Below are 11921 nucleotides of genomic sequence, written 5' to 3' on the forward strand. Positions count from 1 at the left end.
CGACGGAATTCTCCATTTCTTTCTGCAACAAGTTTGCCTCCTGGTAGAGGCGTGCTTGTACGTAGATTTTTGGTCAGTCAATTAGTAAATATACAAGAAAGGAATTTACTTGGCTCCTTTAGAACCCACTGTCGACCTCAAATATCATTCAAGAAAATGATACCTAGCCACACTATTTATAACCACCATGATGTACATTTAGTTTACTATAACACTCCGTAGAAAACCACAAATGCAGTACATACAGAACTGCATATCAAGCTAGATAGCATGCCATCTTGCCCATGTCTGTTTATCCGATCATCTAGTTTCAGCTCGGTTTGCATACTTACATACAAGCCAGCATAGTCTAAAACTGTTCAAGCGAAGCCAAACACAACACAAAAATATAGCTGCAAGCAGCAATTACTGGTGTCCAAGCACAACTGCAGCAAAAGCAGCAGCAGGGCATATCACTTTCAGCTGAAATGTGACTGGCTGCCATTTCACCATCTATAAACACAGAGATACTTTGTGTTATTTGTGTCCATTCAATATAAGCATCATAATAATATTTTTGTGTGTTTTACTTTAAAATGGAAAAAAGGGGCTGCAAATGATGAATGTTTTTATCATGACCATTCCAAGTTCCGTCTTGTTCAGAACAATGTGCACTTCAGGACAATAGACCTTGTCTAGAATGAATCAGCACGCAGAGCTTGCTGGTTTCCAAAATCATGGTTTTGCAATGAATTAATTTCTGTAAAAATAATAGTCATATATAGTAATAATAGTCAGGTTGCAATAGTCCACACATGACTATTGAGCAATCAACAGTTTCCAGTAAGCAGATACCCATTTCAGTAAGACACAGTAACAGCAAAAATAAATAATTTTTTAAAAACCAATAAGTGGTTTGTTCCAAGGTGTCCATGACACGTTGGCCTGCTGCTGCAGGTTACACATGTACTTTTCTTCCCTCTATGGTCATCTCCAGCAAACCTACAGCCAACGAATGTCCCTTTTTTGATGAGGATCCACTGCCCTTGGATGAGGTGAGGAACATAGACAGTATACACAGTACAGACACAGGAGCACGTCATGAAATCAGAGAACACCGAAAAGTGTCAGCCAAACTAAACACAAGACACAACACCACCAAATAAACAACAAAAATCTCAATTTCTTTTTAGCAGAACTAAAGCAGTAAAGGGAACTGATGTGATCACACAAATATAGATTTCCTTTAGTGGCTGGCTAGCTATTGAGTAATGCTACCCACTCACCAGGCCTAGTAATAACGCCTAGCCCCTCCGTTTGCATTCAGGTAGGGGCAACCTGTGGCTGGCATTGTCTGATGCCCACCCACGGACTGTGGGTGCCCGCCAGATGTAACCTTTAGTGAAGCAGGTACCCCGAGCAAGCACAGTAGTTTGGGGCAATATCGCTGGCTGAGAGCAGGCCAAGACCTCATTTTAATCAGGAGGACAGCTCCTCTTCTACAAGTCAAAGCTCACTCTATGGTGGAATTCCCCTGCAACACAACAATGCTTCGAATAACCTGGTGTTGAGTAAGATAATTGCAAATTTGAAATTAAAATGTGTTAAGGAAACAATCGTTTATCCAAACAGTAGCAAATGTTCAGAATTTAACCAATGTGAAACCAAATGATTTTTTCACATTTTGCACCTACATCAGACAACTCCTAGGACTAATAAGTAGGCCTAATACATCCAAAGTTATTTTGGAGAGCAGATCGGTGAAACCCGCTTCAGCTACATTTCTATAGCCTGTAAAATCATGGCCAGAGGCTAATGTGCATCAGTACTGCACCCTAAAAGGACTGATGGCCTACACTTGGAAAATAGCTCGATTTTAATTACACATATTTTTTTGCTTTTATCCAATTTTGTAATTTCCAGTCACACTCTCTGTCCAATCCCATCACAGCACTATGCCCCCCATCATTTGGAAGAGGGCAAACATATTACAAAAGCACCCTACAGTGCACTACCTGTGTTCCTATAGTGCACTACCTATGTTGTGCAATCAATGCAGAAGAGCAGTATTATTTTTATGTAGGCCTATCTGTATGCAGACTACAGTCATGCAACTGAGCACAGGAGTCACATGATGAGGCGGTGACATCACTGCCAAATAAAATATATCTTCCAGAGCAACAAAATGGCCAAGTACACACCGACAAGCGGACAATGTCACAGTCAGGATTACACATCAACCAATGGGATATGCGCTTCCTGCTAAAACAAATTCTTTAGTACAAAACACCCAACAGCCTCCATAAGGAGGTATTATGGAAAGGCTGAAGTCAGTCATTGTAAAAATAGATAAATAATTAAAGGCCTATAATCAGGGTCTGAAACTGGTCTCCAACCACCTGCCAAATGTGGGAAATTTACGTAAGTGTTGGGTAAACAGGACCAATTCACCAGACACACTATCCTGTAGAAATCAACCGGCCAAAAAAATTCCTGAAACATACATTCAAAGTTCATGGCGGTTACAGAAATCACAAGCATGGCTTTAGAATATGATACTTCAACTGCCACAAATCCTTGTATTCATTAGGCTACTCCGATTGGTGTCTGCGTTCTGTTTTCGCCGGCAGTCGTATCACCTCCAGAGCGGTACTGAGCATGCTTTGTAAAACATTTTTACAAAGCATGCTCATGCGGTTCTGTGATTTTCACTTTTATATTGCAAGAAAAAAAAAACCTGTGTCTGGTAAATTTTTTTATCCACTAGACATGGTGACCGGTTCAAGAAAATGCTAGTTTCAGACACTAGTCCGGCATCGAATGTGGACCATCCCCGTGTCTAACTGTTGTCTGCAGCCCCGCATGGTGATTCGCTCTACTGTCACCACGGTGATGGGAGGATTTCAATCAGCTGCAATGATTGCGTTTTCGTCACACAACAGTGACCCTTGCTGGTCTGTTGGGTGCCCACAAGACCACCTGTAAAGCTGCACTTGAAGTCTTCCTCAGTCTCATGTCTGTGCAAGCCAAACTTGCAAAATTTGATGCAACAGAAACCAACAGCTGACCTCACATGCTTTGGAGGACAGCGCACGCTTGTTCGAGCGCACCCCAAGAGCAGAGGCTGACAAATACAAAGGCACCCCAAACTGGGCAGAAAAAGAAGGAAAGGCATATGAAAAATAAGGATAGCATTACCATGATAATCTTCAGCCACCTGAAACAGCTCAAATGTTTCCATTGGTCATACACTGAAACCATGAGAGTCCTCACTACTGCACATAGTAACAGTACGGTTATATATTGAGGATGGGCCTTTCTTTCCAGCTACAACTAAGCAATTTCCATCACGACAAACATAAGAAAAATGGCCAGGGCTCAAAATTCCCACTGGTCCACAGTAACATCCTCCGACCCCCTCGAATCAATTCATAAACATTATTGATGGCCTGTTCAGGCAAGATGATTTCAAGATGTAAAAAAAAAAAAAAGAAAGAAAAAAAGAACATTGTTTCACATATTTTTCCTGCGGCAAAGGGTGAGTCAAGAAATTTACTCAGGTATGGTTCAACCCGGAAAACACTGCTTCTAAATGTCTGAACCAGTTTACCTGGATGTCAAGCTCTGTTGGCTAACATTACCTGACTTCATCATCAAAACCACTTCCACAAAACCGAAACACTTCCATGTGTGGTGCCTTTGTGGCAGCGCATTTAAATTGGAAGCACAAGACTAGTAAGGTATCTGGCTGACGCAAACCTGAGCTTCAGCCCAAAACCTCCACTTGGCAGTAAAGTGCACATGGCAGTAAGGTCAGTTGGCCAACCACAAGAGTTAATGACCAAGACAGAAAGAGGATATGACCTCAGAAGTGAACTCCACAGGAGGGTGTCATGGTCTAGAGGGGTCAAGGAGGATGTCAATTGCCTGTTGCCTCAGCACTAGTTTCTCCCAAACTACTGGCTTATTTTATTTTATTCATTAAGGATGGTCTACAAAAGGCCATTTATCTTGATTCCTCATTGATACCAATTTCTGCAAATAGTTTCCTGAAATAATTAAGCTGGAGTGGCACACAAAAGAATATTTCATTCACAGAAATATTTAATTCATAACATTTAAATTACATAGGCACCTTTTTAATTACCTTTAGGTTTTCGGAGAAAAATGTTGCCAGAAGAAACGAAGGAAAAACATCCAACACAAAAACTAATTTACTGGCATTAAAAGTGCAATTTATTCAAAGGCTGTATTTAATTCTGGCAAATGGGGATGAACAAATTCAGATAGCAGACAGCACTGCGCAGTTTCAGACAGAATACTAATGAAGAGGAACAATGAGGTGTCCAGTCTGGTTCGGAGGCCTGCTCGTTGTTTGGATGCGGTAATGTGTAAAGGGACGAGATGGTACAAACAGGAGCCTAGAGCGCCATAACTGCTGACTCACTGGCCACAGCATTCCTATAGTAAGCCTTGCTTTTGTGAGCCTGATTCCAGCAAGACCTCCACAGCAAGCGTTTCTGCATACCTCAGGTACGAATAGACGGCGGTCTTATTTGAAGAACAGAGTCCTCGGCAGCTTCCGCCGCCATTACTCCTTCATTACTGATTGGTAAGATTACTCATTAAGACAAAAGTAGGAAACTCCTGACAGCACCAATAGCTCTGACCTTCAGGTCAGGTTTTGCTGTTGAGTGTCTCAAAGAAGCATAACCTTCATGGGCAAAGTGGTCATTATAAACTCAAAGTGAATAAGGCACCCTGCCCCAAGCGCTCATCGAAAAATATCGCTTTATGCATCACACTACCCCAAAATTCAAATCGCTTCCTGTGACTGGGCATCAGGGCGGTCAATGAAAACAATAAGATATCAGGAGCATGATGCTATCCAATCCCCAATCAGCATTGCAGCCTAATCAATAAGCAGAATGCCAGCAAGGGCTTAATGCATAGACAAACTTCAGCAACTGTAAAACACTATGTACAGATTCAGATAACATAATATTGCTAGATAACATTACATAAAGCAACTGCTATCGGTCATGTAGAAATTCAATTAATAATATGTTTGGTGTTTCCATAATATTTCAGTCATGAGGGACTTTCTAAAAAATAAAATGATCAATTAGATTCATTTTTGCAGCCCTAGAATGAACTACATAGGTAGGACACTACAAAAACAAAATGATCTTGATTGACCTATTGTGCCACATATTAGCCTGTGGTGTTTTCCAAAATCCAAATTTACTAAATTTCAAGTAGGCTAAGTCTTAAATCTAACACATGTTCAGCTATTTAACAGTGAAGCTATTTTAACAAAAACTGAAACCGGTGGTCGACTATATAATCACAACACAATCCTGTTTTCATACTTGGAGCCATAAAAAACAATGCAAGCCAGGGGGAACAGGATGAGGAGTATGGTAAATCTCTATTCCACACAGATGGCACCTGGAGATTGTAGAAATATACAGTCTAAATACATTCCTTGTATCCAAGATCAGCTGGCAGTGATCCTCGGCTACCCCAGTTCTGAACTTGATAACCACTGGCTCCAGAAATTAATTTGGCTCCAGCAGCAGTACTTGAAGAGGAACATTTTTAGGACACATCAATATTCAATGTTCTAAATATTACATTACAGATTGAATTTACAGGAGACCATAAAGCAGGAGGCTAAACAATGTGAAGGTTGCATCAGGACATTTTTTTATAATGAGGTGACTTGACAAGACTTTCAATGAATCAACATGAAAAATAATATAGAAACACAACATGAGGCCGATTTCCTAATCAGTTTTTAAGCAATACAGAACTGTTTTAAAGTGGATGACCTAGTTTGAATTGAACAATCACATTGACGCTCAGACAAACAACTTCCAAGCTATTACTGGAAATTAATGTACCTTTGATTGCTTTTATACATCTCACTCACTCTAGTTTTTAGACTATAAGATAAATTGGCCAGCATCCACAACATTTGCGCCAGCTTTCATGCAGACAAGTGAAACTGAACGACGAGAAATGCAGATGGCAGCTCTGTTCTGACCAGTGCAACAGTGCTAGCAATACTCGTTCCCAATGTACAAAACTGGGTTTCCAATGAATGACAAATCCTCTTCAATCCAAATTTCACTGAAGGCTCTATTGAACAACAAACAGATGAGGAATAAGACAAATGAAAATACCAAAATGAAGCATGAATTGATAGCATAAGACAATCTTCTGGCTTTCAGCTAATCATAAAGGAGTAATACCTTCAGATAATATTCAATGACAGTATCCAAATTAATTAAATTAAAAATGAAAGCCAAGTTTGTTGATCCACTTGGAATCTTTAATTACAGTGCTGGCATCAACTGGAGACATGCACATCGCCCAAACTTACATCTTAATGCTATGGAGCCACTAAGTTCATGGAAAACCAAATCATTCGCCATTCCACCAAAACACAAACCAAATATAACTAGGCTACACAACAAATTATTTTTCATTGTAATTCCATTACAAAAGGAACTTCAGAGCCAATTTCATAAAATAAACCTGAAACTGTCCTGTCCTTGATCGTCAGCTGGTACAACTTCATGTAGTTTGACCACGAAGGCGGTAAAAAAAACAACAAATATGTTTCTTAGAATTCTGTCACTGAAGACAAGAAATGACACTGGGGTTTGTTTCCCCAGAGTCATTGTAAATTAAATTCAGTGAAACCCCTGAATGACTTGGTCAAGTCATTAAAAACCTATGGTCATTTCCTGTGCAATCTGACACAGCAAAAAGCTGCATGCTTTTGGAATTTACAATGATGAATTGGACACTTAACAGTGCCTATGCAGTGGCCACATTCTGTGGGTCAATGTTGACGGGACAAAGGGTCAGATTGCCACGTTATAATGCAATATCCTTAATGCAGCTCACTGGGCAGCACTGTGCAGTTTTTTTCGTGATTTTCAATAGAAATTAAGCAACTGCATCTCCTATCAATGCAACAACGGCCAATAGAAGTGAAAGCAGTCATTAATACAATCTGTTTTTCAAAAGGATCACACGGTAACCTGCAATGCCCACGGCAACGAAGATCAGCTGACTGCTCTGATAAAGTGAGGACAAACAGGTAGTTCCAGTCAACCAGACGCATGTGAGACTCGCTGAAAACATAAACTAAACGCATCTGTATACAAGGACCAACTGACTTCTATTTAAAATGACTAGGACAGCATTTCTTATTATCAATTACACAATTGAAAATAAAACCATAGCATAACTACAGGATAGCTGTACCGCTGCTTGTTTACCAGCTGCTAACACTTGAGGTTCCTTAAATAATTAAACTCAAATTATACAGGACGTCGTCAATTGACAGTAACAAATATTTAGCTAAAATAACCATGCAATTTGTCTTCTAACTCCTCTAATAACTTTGTACGACCAAATCCCATTAATGTTATCTTTATTTTAAAATTAGCAATACGATAGTTGGCTCAATCTTTGCTCTCCTGACGAATCAAGCCTAAACGACAAATCCAGGATCTGGCTCATGAAGTGTTCAGCTAGCCATTCTATGCTAGAATATCTTGAATGTAACGTTACCTCTGCCCCGTTTCTGCGATGACAGTGTCAAAATAGCTATTACGTGAACACAAAACATTAGATGCTAGCTAGCTAGTCTAGTCAAGCTTACAACACAGGTGACTAGACAGCCAGCACGTAAGCGTTACTAACGTTAACTATGGGCATGTGGCTATCCACCCAGCTGAATTCCTTTTTGAGACAAGGACGGAAATAAGAAATGCAAACATTCCTAGCGATGCCGTGCTTTCCGACACGTTAAGATACAAAACTAATGCACTTTACATTTTTTATTTAAAGAGCCAAAATACGTTCGCCTGCTGGCTAACGTTAGCTATTTTGTTTTGGAACCCAGTTGTTTACGAGTGCTATATATAATCTATTGCAAGCTGCGTTAGCTATATTGTTAACCTACAAAACAAAATCCAGTTCGCAAACGTTTGCAAACATTACACTAACTAAAAATAAGTTTTATATTTGAACATTTCCCGTGGATGATAGATGAAACTCACGTCTTGCCAGCTGCCAGGCTAGTTTATTTGTCTAGCTAACATTAAATGAATAACGTTAGTTCCCAATGTTATTAGGAAGACAGCTAGCCACTTTCATATTCGTGAAGAAGCACTGGCTAGCTTTCAGGCGATAAGTAACGTCAGCTCAACAAATGAAACAAGGCCTAGTTAGCAAGCCAGATAGCAAGCTCGTTCATTTCCAGGCGTAGTCCTCAGGCCTGCTAGCTAGCTAGCTAGCGTTAGCTACTTTTTCCAACATCGCTCCACCTCAATAATGGCGTTGTACACGACCAACTCATAAATCGCCGGCCATAAGAAGCAGTAGTCTGGTAGAGTTCGATTAGAAAAAGCTTGAATAGTCTCTGACCATTCCGTGTCGCTGACAGCTTTAAACAATTCAAACCACTGAATTTCGCCGTTGATGATCATTCAGAGTGAGCTGAGCAGAAACTGGGAGCCGTCAGCCATTTTCCTTCTTACAGTAAAAATACAGCAACAACCGGCTTCTGCACAGCCATACAGGGCACCTATTCTGTCACCGTCAGCCAATATCATCGGACATTCTAAGCCGATTCCCGTCCAAAGAGAATCCTCAATTTAAATGCACCCCTTACGTATTTAAATGCAATAAATAATGACAAAGAGATAAACAACTAGCAAGCTAATGTTGGCTAGGTAGCTAGCTATTAGCTACTTACCAGGAATTAGAGATGACTTCTTCTATTCACAACTCCGGGATTTTATTTAGCAAATTGGAGACTGATTTCATATGCGTGTGTTCTATGAATGTAATCGCATGTAACCTGTATGTAAATATGAGCTCGCTTCCTTTGATTTTTGTCTGCTCTTGGGTGTTTTTCCTGCGTCACCAGCAGCAGCCCCCCCAGTCTGGGTCCGATCTCTTGTCAGTTCAGTCCCAGCCAGTCAGTCACTAGTTCGTTTCAATATGGCGGCAGCGCAGTCTCCGACCTAACGCCGCTTTAATAGCAACGGACAGCACGTACAAACTGCAAAAACGGCTTTCCAGAATCCCAACGGTTCACCGGCCTTTCAAACGGATAAACGGGCTCTGTAAAACGAACTTACAGCGAGTAATCGAGAATTCTCCGAACACAGTGACTCTAGGCCGACGCGGTCTCACGCTCCAGCTTTCATGTCTATGTTCCCTAAATGCTGAACGGCACTGCCGTGTCTCACAGTAAACCGCTCGCACCGCCTCCTACCATGACGGGTCTGTTTGCCGTATTCAAAGCTTATGAAACAGAAGACATTTTGGTTCTTTGCCGGAAACCGAACGACTACAGTGGCCACTACAACGGTGCATTTGATGTGTGTGGGGCTTGTTGTTGTCTCAACTTTGCGGGAGGGGTGGCAGTGGTGTGACAAGATCCGGATGATGATCTCATGCTCAACATTGGAGTGTGTTGATAACCTACATTCATATTAAGAAACAGCTATCAAACTTTTTAGGTCTCAGAATGCAATATTGAAACGCAACTTTTTAACATTTTTGGGAGATTCCAAAAAAGATTTCCACATTTTTGGGAGTAATATATAATTACCTCCGATTGTTCTTACAGTAACCACAATTTGTTGTAGTTGTATTGGCTATCACGAGGGCTTTGTTTAGTGAGATAAAATATGTTAGCTATATATGTACCCAAAGCTAGCCTAACATTTTAATGGGGCTGTACTCTTACTAAATATACTTAACAAAGCCAATCAAATATATATATATGATGTATATATACATCAAATATAACAACTCCAAAGTAGCTTATACAGCAAATAAAAGTGCAAAAATGCAGTGTTCCTCTAAAGAAGAGGGTAGCCAGTTGATAAATGAGCCAGCATATCTGTTCAAACAAATTTAATGTACAAATTTAATTTACAGAATGGAATGAATATTACATGCCTAAAAAAGACTCAAGCAAACCCAAAACTTGATTCCTTTTGGCAAAGTTTATTTAATGGATGTTAGCTGATCAACAAGTTAGAAATTCAAGTTGGTGAGCTAGCTTACCATCTAGATAACCTGGTCAGCTAACTAATCACCTCAGGCTGGTCACTGACACATTTCGCCCCTCAAAAAAACCAAACAGAACCATGTTTCATTTTCCTGTCCGTGAATAATTTTAGTCTATTGTAATGCCCATTAGCTGAATATTCGTGCACATAAACGGAATATGTCCAATCAAGTTACAATGTGCTAAGCAAGAAAAGACTCAAGTCTGTAACAGAGAGTACAAAATACTCTCTTTGACTGTGCAAGCTTAATAGTTGAACTCTGGAGTGAAAAGAAGCCATGTCTTGACATTACATGCTTTTTTTCAAGGAGGCAAAGATCTTTCTTGCAAGACATAGAACGCAAACTGTGTTCAAAGTCATCATTTTCTTGAGATGATTTAGAATGTGCTCCCTCCCACTGAGAGAGGAAAGATTTAGAAAGTAATTTAGGGTGTTCAGTGCATCATTCTAGAGCTGCTTTAGCCCTATCACCTAGGTGCAGCTCTTTGGGCTAATAGATCATCAGCTCATGTGACTGCAGGGGAAGGATGGAACTGATGCACATACAAATGTATGAATTAATGTTGTGATCTGATCAGACAAACATGTATAATACTGCACAGGCATGCGTGCAGTTGTGAAATAGATACTCTGGTGTTGCCGTGGTGAGAGAAGTACAACTGCTAGCTCACAGTGTGGTCACAGAGAAGGGCGCAGTCAGAAGAGGATTAACCTCAGCCATACAGGCTTTATTTTAAAGCCAATGCAGCCTGAACACAGACAATTGGCAAATGGATAGCCAACTCAGAAAAATGCACAGTGGACGTAGTCCAGACCCGCTTTACCCAATTCTGAACATATAATTTTATTTGGCAAATGACATTCAACCACTAAGCCAACCATAGAGCTACCAAGTGAAAAATTTGTGTCATTTTCGGTAGGAATTAAACACTGTCAAATTTAAGCACTTTCACCATTCACATTCCAAAAATGAAGGGAAACAAACATACTCAAATCGTTTGGAGCGACCCTTCAAGCAGGTCATATGCAGTACACAGATGACTATAAAATAAAACACAAATTAAAATTGGTGTTTATCAAAATTATGTCAATCTGCAATTAACTCTCACCAGTGTGTTTTACAGAAAAATAACAAGCTATATTCCAAAGCAATGCTACCCACCTTTTCCAAAAGTAATCGGACCCCCTGTTTTGTCGTGTTCTAGTCTCATTTCTGCTTTGGTTACCTGAAATGTGTTACCTCAAAGACACAAATCCCTAAGTCTAAGTATTCTTAGGGAAAAAGAAATCCATAAAGCATATGCAAATCCTTCCTATGACATTCCGTTATAGAGAAGTCCTGAAACATGACACACAATACAACAATAAGCATATAACACACATGAATGCATACTTCATCTGCTGTGAGTTTTAATAGTGGCAAATATAATTTGTACTGTCAAGGTGTACGCTGTGGAAACTACCCTTCATTCTCAAGTCAACACGTAGCAATGCCTATTGCTACTTAAATAATCTCCATGGGTCAGGCACAAAATATACACTCTATGGAGAAGGAATCGTAAACGGCTAGTTACACTTTTGTAGTTTCATTGTAAATGAATCGCTAGCCAGTTATGAGAGATTTGTGAAATAAAATTTATTAGGCACATAAATAAGCATGCTCCCAATAAATGCAATTCAGACATTGATTCATTAATTTATTCTAGCTCTCATGTATTTACGACATATTTAAGGCTGGAAGTTGAAACACGAGAGGAAAGCCCAATGATTTCTCATTCAAAAAAGGAAAATGAGGATGTTTTCTTTTTAGGAAGCTATGCTTAAGGTCTTTAC

General features: G+C 39.9%; 1 protein-coding gene across 5 annotated transcripts in view; it reads right to left on the bottom strand.

The window, feature by feature from the left end:
- The window catches only part of LOC118214351 (probable ubiquitin carboxyl-terminal hydrolase FAF-X), a 48945-nt gene extending 39540 nt beyond the window's left edge, over positions 1-9405 (bottom strand). For 4 of the 5 annotated variants that reach the window (XM_035394256.1, XM_035394254.1, XM_035394255.1 and 1 more), the window contains exon 1: positions 8759-9405. The gene's annotated coding sequence lies outside the window, so the exon portion shown is untranslated. The remainder of the gene's footprint in view (positions 1-8758) is intronic. The other variant, XM_035394253.1, reaches the window with a different exon arrangement.
- Between the last annotated feature and the right edge of the window lie 2516 nt (positions 9406-11921).

Source organism: Anguilla anguilla, chromosome 15 (assembly GCF_013347855.1).
Source record: "Anguilla anguilla isolate fAngAng1 chromosome 15, fAngAng1.pri, whole genome shotgun sequence".
NCBI classification, from domain to species: domain Eukaryota; kingdom Metazoa; phylum Chordata; class Actinopteri; order Anguilliformes; family Anguillidae; genus Anguilla; species Anguilla anguilla.